The sequence below is a fragment of the Uloborus diversus genome, chromosome 4, assembly GCF_026930045.1.
Source record: "Uloborus diversus isolate 005 chromosome 4, Udiv.v.3.1, whole genome shotgun sequence".
Classification (NCBI taxonomy): Eukaryota; Metazoa; Arthropoda; class Arachnida; order Araneae; family Uloboridae; genus Uloborus; species Uloborus diversus.
This window is the reverse complement of record NC_072734.1, coordinates 181,311,640-181,321,233: the sequence shown is the minus strand read 5'-3', so window position 1 is coordinate 181,321,233 and position 9,594 is coordinate 181,311,640. Positions and strand designations below refer to the sequence as shown.

General features: G+C 27.9%; 1 long non-coding RNA gene across 1 annotated transcript; it reads right to left on the bottom strand.

Annotated features, from left to right (window-relative positions):
- Nucleotides 1–4,124: 4,124 nt before the first annotated feature.
- LOC129221579 (uncharacterized) lies at nt 4,125–8,836 on the bottom strand. The gene is made up of 3 exons (XR_008580529.1): nt 8,681–8,836; nt 7,324–7,375; nt 4,125–4,878 (listed from the first exon to the last, which is right to left on the bottom strand). It is a non-coding gene; the product is annotated as an uncharacterized LOC129221579 (long non-coding RNA).
- Nucleotides 8,837–9,594: the final 758 nt, after the last annotated feature.

Genomic DNA, 9,594 nt, shown 5'->3' with positions numbered 1-9,594 from the left:
CCGATTCTTAGATATTCGGCTCCGACTTCTTTACCCCAAAATGAAATTGACTCCGACTCCGCAGTTATGGTTTTGACTGTGAAATAATGATTGTTGATTTGACTTGTTTTTATTTTTACGCTAAAGTTTTAATTTAGGTATTCAGGTTTCGGCGAATAAACTCGAAGTCATTTATGTTTCTACATAAAGATATGCGCAGACGATTTTTTTTTTTTTTTTTTTGACAATGAAAATTATTTCTTTAAGTTGACATTTTATTGTTTTTATTTATTTTGGTAAGTGCATTAATTCATTTAAAAAATTGTTTTTGGCAACCGGGAAAAAGAAACGATTTTTTTTTTGATATGATGTATTTATTTTAATGAGCTTATTAATTTTAATTATTATATTTTCGTTTTGAAAGCTGTTAAAGATTTTTTTAATGGAAAAAAGTGTATTAGCTGCTTTGTTTAAAAGTTGCTGCTATTTTGTTTGTTCAGTTTTTTTTTTTTAGATGAGTGAAGAATGTTTTATTCCTAGCAATCCGCTTAAAGTATTTTAAAAATTTGTTTGAAAACATTTGCGAGTTTAGCTATTTTTGAGAATATTGATCAGGTACTAGAAAGTAGTATGGGTATACGGGAAAGTAGGCTCGTCTAGTTCTAGACAGAACTTCTTGTTTAAACAACAAAAAATATTTCTCAAGCGATGCAACTTGCATCTTTCGTGATAAAAGCTTCCCTAAAGAAACTTAGGGAGAAGTGTGGGTGAAATGTGTTGTGTGCCAAATGGGGGACATACTTAGATTAGGGCTGGTCAGGAAGACCCAAGTACGATCGCGATTCCTGCAAATATTTTGTTCCCTGTAATAAATAATCTAATATTTTGTACAGTTTTATTCTGTTTTTAAACTATTTTCGTGTTTTTTTACAGAATGACCGTATTTACACCCCATTTTTTTTTTTTTTTTTTTTTTTTTTTTGACCTTTTTGTAAATCACCGTTTTTAAAATGAAGAAGTTAATATTAATCATTGTTTCTCTTTCATGCAGTTAGGATACCTGTTTTACTTGTAAATGAAGGACAAAAATCTCGAGTTTTTTGAGTTAAATGTGACTTTGACTCCAAAATAAAACAGGGGTGCCCTTATTTGCATATTTCCCTCTATTATTGTTAATTTGTTGATTTCTTGAAGTATATAGCACGGAAAAATAATATTGTGTTCCAAATTCGTTTGAGCTTTTAAAATATGACGATTTGAGGTATATCAGGGATTGTTGTGCATTCAAAACTATAAATATTCATTTTGTTGCTGACATAAAATATGATAAAGTTATCGAATCAAACGGTGCGCATAGCTTATTGCAGGAAAGCACTTTTAATAGTAGATTTAAAAAACGCTCAATTTATTTTTTAATGTATTTGGGGAGGAGAATAAGACATTTTTGATTGCTTGCAGAAAGTTTCTAAACGATTCCCAGAATCTACTACAACGCTATTTAAATGTCAAGTACTTTATGTATACATCTTTTATTCTTTTATCATAGTTACTCCACATTAATTTGACATTTTGTAGAAATTATTATTTCAAGCACCATATACAATATTGCGAAGTTGCATCCATTTCAATCAACTAATTAGAATATAACTAATTGAAAAGTTTAAATGTTCTTTAAACACCTTTGTCCTACTAATAAAAACAATTTTATTACTAAACTTTTAGTCTGAGTTTAATAAAACTAGTTGAAACCCTTTTTAAAAAGGTATATGTGGGTTTAAATAATAATAATTAAAAAAACATTGCAAGCAAATAAAATTTTAACCCGAAAGAGGTAAGATTTGGATCCGTTTTTATACTCTTATGATGCAGTTCATTTATATTTTTGTGTGGCACATTAAGTAGGCGAAAATAGTGGAAAAGTCAATAAGTAAAGTAGTGATCCTGCAAATGCTCCTAAATATAATATTATTTTAAAACGTTTAATCTTAAATAATAGTGATTTTTTTTTTCAAGTTTTATGGAACTAACACAGAATAGTAACAAATTAGTTACGTGCCTTTATCTGTTTTTATTTGTAAAAACATTTTTTCCTGTATTCATTCACCCTATTTGCTTATAACAAGTAAAAGATATTTAATAAAGGAAGCGAATACCTTCCGTTTACTTCTTGAACATCATACACTTAATAATAGCATAAAAATATACTTTTAAATTTTGTTCTCCAAATGTAAATTAAATATGCTGCACATAATTTTAACTTACAACAAAGACAAACTCTTCAATAATGACATTTTATTTTCGTTACTTAAAACTGGAAGATTTCATACAATGATTTTTTTTTAGAAGAAACTTTATTACATACCGAAGTTATACATTCCTTTCTCTTCATATAAATAAATTATATAATATAATATTTTTCTTCCAAACAAGTATGATTTATATAGATTCAGCTCTTCTTACGAATACTTCCCTAATTAAGCCATTATTTTTAACGATAGGAATCATCAAGTATAAAACACTTTTTCTCCTCATATGTACAACAGTAGCAAATTTGCACATTACTGTGAAATCTATTTTACATAAATTGGAAAGCCTTCTACAGTTTGTTTTGGTTTAAAATATACGAGCATCACAAACTTATTTTATTAACGCCAGAATTAAAATTTTTATGAAGTTTCGATCTCTGAAGAAAATATCATTATTTAAGGTACGTGTTCTGCTTTAGGTAACTTAACATTGTTTATCTCTGTACTTTATGTATACAAAACTTCCAGGTTCATTTTGTTTAAGGAATAGTATATATAATATACATAACTTTAAACTGTATTTTTTTTAAATATGCGTTACGTAAACATAAATGAACAGTTTTTTATCAAAAAATTCGTTTCAAAGATATGCTTTGCTTTTTTTCAGAAATTACCTTGGTAATAAAGTAAAATAAAATATTCATATATTCTTTCAAAACAATAATTTTGGTAATTAATTGTATTTAAGTACCCTATTTAAATTAGATAAGTAACTAATCTTTAGTTTTAGGGGAAAATTAATGTTAATTGACGAAAAATTGATTGCTCGATCAATTCCGGGAAATATTTTTAAATTAAGAGAAATTTCAGTTCAAAGAGTAATTTAGTAAAATAATTAAATCATATCTCCAGTAGTTTACTAAAGATATTAAAAGAAAAAAAAACAAGGGCCATAATTGGTCATTTACCAACACAAATTGTATCAAATTACGAAAAATTAAATATTAGGAAGTAAAAATTAAGTTTATTAAAGCCATCATTCATTTAAAAATTTTAGTACGTCTTAATAACTTTTTAATAAACATAAATTTGAAAAAAAGTAGTTTGTTTAATCAATTCCTGTGAGATCGAAAACCCTATTAGCTACATTTTCACAATAACTCTAAGTGGATAAGCTGTTAATACAACTGATATAAAAACTTTTTCTGAGTTTTAAATGTTATATTATTTGTTTGCATGCTTCATTCATTTCATGATTTTCTGAAAAGTTTCACTTTTATCAAACCTAATTAAGCATTATTTTCAACACATTTTTGACGTAAGTCTTCATGAAAATTCATATCGTACGAAGAAAATATCACGTCATAGTTTCTGTCCTAATACAAGGCACAACAGAGAAGTGCTCTGAAAATTACATTATTTTCCACCACAACAAATGCGTTTTTCATTAATGTAATACTGATAGAGTATTTAAATGACGCAGAAGGTGAAAACTAACTGATTTATTTTCTCTTAATCCTTTTTAAAACGCTCTAGTTATAAAATTCAGTATAATTAAAAGTTTTAAAGTGAAGCAGAAAGGCAAAATAAACGATTTATTTTGCATTGAATCCTTATAACCATATGTGATATATTTAATCAAAAGAAATTAAAATAAATAAAGAAATAATTTAATAAATAAATAATGATAATATTGGTTTAAAAAAATGGATCCGAATAAACAATGTTAGCAGAAAACTATAAATTCATAAAGTAACAATGAACAAAATGAAAATATATTCAATTATGAAGAATTGTATTCCAGATGAAAAAATCTAGAAAAAATACCACTCACTGAGCTCATGCATAAAAAACAAAATAATAATAATAATAATAATAATAATAATAATAAATAAATAAATACAAACTTTCAAACTTACCAGAAATTATTTCTCCATTCACTTTTAAATTCAAAATTTACTAATTAAAAACGTTATTTTAATTTTTTTTGCTACGAGTTTCACTGGCTAGCGTTTTTTCTAGCACGCGTTTCCTTTTTTTTTCAGTTATTACTATTAATTATTCCCCTAGATCAGCGTTTTTTAGTTAGACTGTAATAAATAATAAATAATTTAATGAATTGCAATACAATTTTTGGGCTTTAATTAACTACCCATTAAATCACCTGTGTTAGCGCGTTCATTTACGCGTTTGTTTAAATAAATATTTTAAAAGAAATACGCGATGGAGAAACTGCTTGGCACTTGTGCATTTTATTCTTTTTTGTTTGATTTTTAGGGGCCAACGGGGCAAAACTAATTAGAATCAAGGTTGAAATTTGCAATGCTATTACGTTACTTCTATAAATGATAAATATACGTATATTATGTGAGCAGTAGCAGGTGGAAGATAATGTTTAGATTGAGCGGTAGCCTTGAATTCGTACGTTGCGCTATTAAGCACTACTTCTTGCTTTCCCCTGCTCTGTAGGCTGCTTTGTAGTCTGTGTCCGTCGCAGAGAACACTTCAGTCGTCGTAATTTGTTCCGACAATCTATCAAAATTGTCGAGTATTTGACCTGATTTTCATCCATATGAAGCAGTTAACATCACACAGGCGTGGAAATGGTTGTACGTCTGTTTCGAGGGGGCGTGTACACCTCCTGAAAAATATGCTAAGGAAAAACGTGTTTAATTAGTGTTAAGAATAAATATGAATATTAAGAATAAAAACAGCATAATCATTATATCATAAACGTTGTACAGATGGGTTTGATAAAAAGAATATTAAAGGAAACAAACAAAGGGCCACTCCACGGAAAACGGTTATTTTGTCCCTCGCGTGACGCTTCAAACATGTCATTTAAAATAATTATTACCTTTTAAAATTAGTTATTATTTATGAAATATATGAACCGTCACGTACGAGACAAAAAGACCGTTTTCATGCGAATGGCAGTATACATATGGATGCTTCAGTTGCCAAATCGATTAACTCCACTTGAAAAAAAAAATCCTCATTTCTGTTTTAATAGTGCTTAATCAATGCTTAGAATGTGAATTTACACTAAACTTTTGGTTCAGTACATTTCTGATCCTGCTATGGCAGAAAATGTAACACGAGGGCGCATTCACTCCTATGGATAACACTATCTTCTTCATCACTTTTCTCGACTTTTCGTTTTATGGAGTTAATCAATTTGGCAAGTAAAGCACCCGTATTTTCCCCAATAGTTAAAATTATTATTTCTCTACAAATGAGATGGTTCCTCAACGTTGGAACCTTAGTTTTCAAAACGTACAATTTGTTTCGTCATTGCTATATTAATTGAGAAAAAATATTATGTAATGCATACTGCAAACCACAACTGTGGTTGACTGTGGATGTTCCGCGCAATACGCATGCAAATTTTTAAGTAACACAGTTATTCCATAAAAATATTATTTTTTTAGGAATATCTTTTGTAAAGATTAAAAAAATGTCCTTACACCTATTTAATTAAAATATTAAAATGTGCAACAAAATGTTGATGAAGTTATCGAGTCGGAATGTTCCACACATGACTGTAGAATGGCTCTAATATGTAATGGAGAAAAATTATTGTTAGCTAATCCACATGTAACTGACTGTGAAATACACTTTAAATTGAATAAAGGGACACTATAAATTGGTTTAGGGAGAGAAATTACAGTGCACCTTTCTGAAGTGCGCTAAGAAACTATCCGATCAATAAAAATCCTATGAGAATATTTAAAACAACAACAAAAAATAATTGTTGGCTCAGCTAATATAAAATACAAATAATAATATATGTGCAATATTTAGTAACGTAAAATGACGACATTGGTAATTTGGACCAAATGATTATGACTAATTTATTTGTTCAAAACTATTACTGGCATTTTTTTGTGTAAAACATATTTACTCTATATTATTTTTTTTTTAATTGTGCTTCACTAATCTATGTGTAAGAATTGAAGCCCGCCTAATTTCTGTGAAACTTAGACGAAAAAACATGTCCTTTATACACAAAGGCAAAATTTCTGAATTACGCATTAAGAATTCTTTAAATAATTCTGTTAATCTTTACAACACTTAAGTTTAAAGGATTCGGAAAAAATGTAGGAAATGCTTATATAATTTCTCTAATATTTTAATCATATTTAAAAGAGATTCAAAAAGTTTTCAATGTTAGTAATGATCAGTAAAAAGTAAACAAATTAAAATATCAAAAGGAATTAAAAAAAAAAAAAAGCTGTATTAGCATTGTTTTATTTGTTACCGATTTCTAACAAAAATATAGATATGTATTATTTCTCTAATATTTTTCATGTTTAAAATACATACAAAAGTTTTTCAATGTTAGTAAAGATCACAAAAAAAAAGCATATTAAATTATCAAAATCAATTAAAAACATTTAGTAGAATAAGCATTCCATTTTTTTATTACTGATTTCTAACAACAGTTTCTTAAACTCTTGAGTGTGATTATTATTTTATATTCATTTATACCCAAAATAAAACAAAATATGTCTAGCTACATTTTCATATTTTCTACTACACGCAAGTAAAAAACACTTGTACACACTGAAATTGCTTCCATAAAAATTGTCACTTGTAAAAAAAAAAAAAAAAAAATCAAATACTACTCCGCCAAAATAAAATTTATCTATATATCACTTATACAATTTATACATATCGTGCAACTGTTTTTCTTTTGTGATATAAGTAGAAGAAATATCATGCATTTCAATAGAAAGGATACTCTGATTTCTCAAGTATTGAAAAAGTAATTTAAAATACACTTAAAAACGGTACCTACATTTGTAAAAGGGGATGAATTTATTATATGGCTTTAATACGTAGATTTAACAAAATATAAAATATGATCCTTTGAAATAAAATATGTACTATAATATTATATCATGCGTCTCCGAGAAAGATTAGTAATTTTAATTAAATGTGTTTAAAAAATTCAAAAACTAAGATCCAATCATCAAATGAATATATTTTCGAGCTTATATTCAGTTAAAAATACGAGAATTAAAAAGATCTGTTAAGATTTCAAAATTTGATTTATTACAAAATAATCAAAAACATCATTCCAATATGAACTGACCTGATAAGAGACTTTCACTTGCAATTCAGGGAAATTCCGTTTCGATATAATACTGAAAATATATTCAAATGATGGAAAAATAATTAGAATCTAACAAAATGTTTTTAAAAAAATTAAAAATTGTTTTGTTTTAAAATGCCAAAATGTTAGGTAATTGAAGCGCAGATAATACAAAAGCTTGCAACATTAATATTTTCTGGATTAGCAAAAGCATTAGCTTAAAGAAATATTTTGCAGAAAAAAATGTGCTAAAAAGGAAAAGTTATAGTTTTTTGAATAACAAAGAGAACGAAAAGAAGACTGTTGCTATAAATACGTTTAAAAAGCAAAGCTGTATAGCTCTCATTAGCAGTAAAAAATGCAATTTAAAAATAAAAAAAACATATATAGCATGAAAAATGAAAGCATGCAAGATTAAACAAACATTAAAAGATATAGATTTTTTTTTACACGTTGTTTAACTTAGTTGCTATTTCAACATTTTTGAATAACATCTGGGATGCATAAAATGATGGAAGTAAAATAAAACTTTTTGTAAAGAGTAGTTATAATATTTTAGAAACTCATTAAACTTTGTAAGTAAAAAAAAGGTTAGATAAGTTAAGTTAACTAAAAGTTTAAGCCGATTTTTAAAAAAAATCATTAATATATATATAAATATATATATATATATATATATATATATATATATATATATATATATATATATATATATTTATATATAATGTATACAAGCCAAAAAATAAATTTTAAACATTTTATATGAAAAATATCTATGAGAAAAAGGAAAATACAAACAGCAATTTAATAGGCTTCAATAAATATGGTCAAAGGACCAAATGAGAGTGTTTAAACTCCAGTGTATGCAATACAGAGTAAAATTGGGCTAAACGCACCACATGTTAAACTATAAACAATAAACAAGAACTGGATTCAACCTTTCGTCTTTTTATATTAAATTGCTGCTTGTATTTTCCTATTCTCATTATTGTTTTTCGTATAAAATGTTTAAAATTTGTTATTTGGCTTGTATACATTTTATATTAACTTGGCTTTTTAATTTTGCTGCGTTGCATATATATGGGCTTTTGGTGTGGTCTTTTCAATATTTTTCACTTTTATTATATTCACATCATAAAGCAATTCTTTTAAAACTCCAAAGAGCAGTTGAAGCACATCAGCTACTAAAAAAGGAATAAAATGCAAAAACCTCTATTTTACTATCATCATGCAGTTTGGCACCCAATAAATTATATTTTCCACAGTAATGTGTTTTTAATGTTACAAAAATAAATAAAGAAAGAAACAAATAACCATAGTGTTTCCATTCTAATATAAGTAGTTTTTTAACATTTACCCTGCTTCCGTGGTAGTTAGGATTGTGCATGGCATTTCTTCCACGGGGGTAGCGTCCTCCTCTCCTCCTCGGGATCTCCAAGAGGCATGTTAGCAGCCATCATAGCAGCGTGAGGAGGTCGTCGATGATAGTCCAGTGTGGCAAATGGCACAGCGTTGGCATCGTATTGGCATATATTAGGGCCGACACCAGGCTGATTAGGACAAAATTCTGTGTATGCCTCTTGTCTATGCTAAAAAAAATAATGTAGGGGGATATTAGATGAAGTATCACCAGTAAAATAAAATGAAAAAAATGTATCTGCATGAATAAAGAAACAAATTTAAGTTTCATCTGTAACGCAGTCTACGTACGAAATGACTAAATACTTTTGCGCGACAAAGTAACAGTACAATTAAAAACATTACCAAACTGTCAAACAATTGCAGACACGTGAAGTGGTTTTAAGGAGCCCCTTTTTCAATGCAATGAGTGTGAGCTTTGGCATTTTTAATGAATTTTCCAGGTTGATAATCTTATTAATACTTAGACGTTATGAATCAAATAAACTTTCTTTAACCGACAAGTGTTGGATTGTTACTGCAGGCAAGTGTTTCGTGGTTTCAAGAAAGCCCATTTTCAATGCAATGAGTGTCAGCTTTTGGCTTTTTTTTTATAGTGCCTTTTCTCAGTTGCAATCATCCCAATGCTCAGACGTTTTGCATTGAAAAAGGGTGCTTCTTCATACTAAAAAAATTGGATATTGACTGCAGACGCGTGTTTCGTAGTTTCAAGGTAGCCGTTTTTTAATGCAATGAGTGTGAACTTTGGGATATATTTTTAGTAGCTTTTGCCGGTTGACAGTAATCTCAATACTTAGGCTCTTTGCATTGAAAAAAGTTACTCCTTGAAACTGGAAAACCATGTGCCTGCAA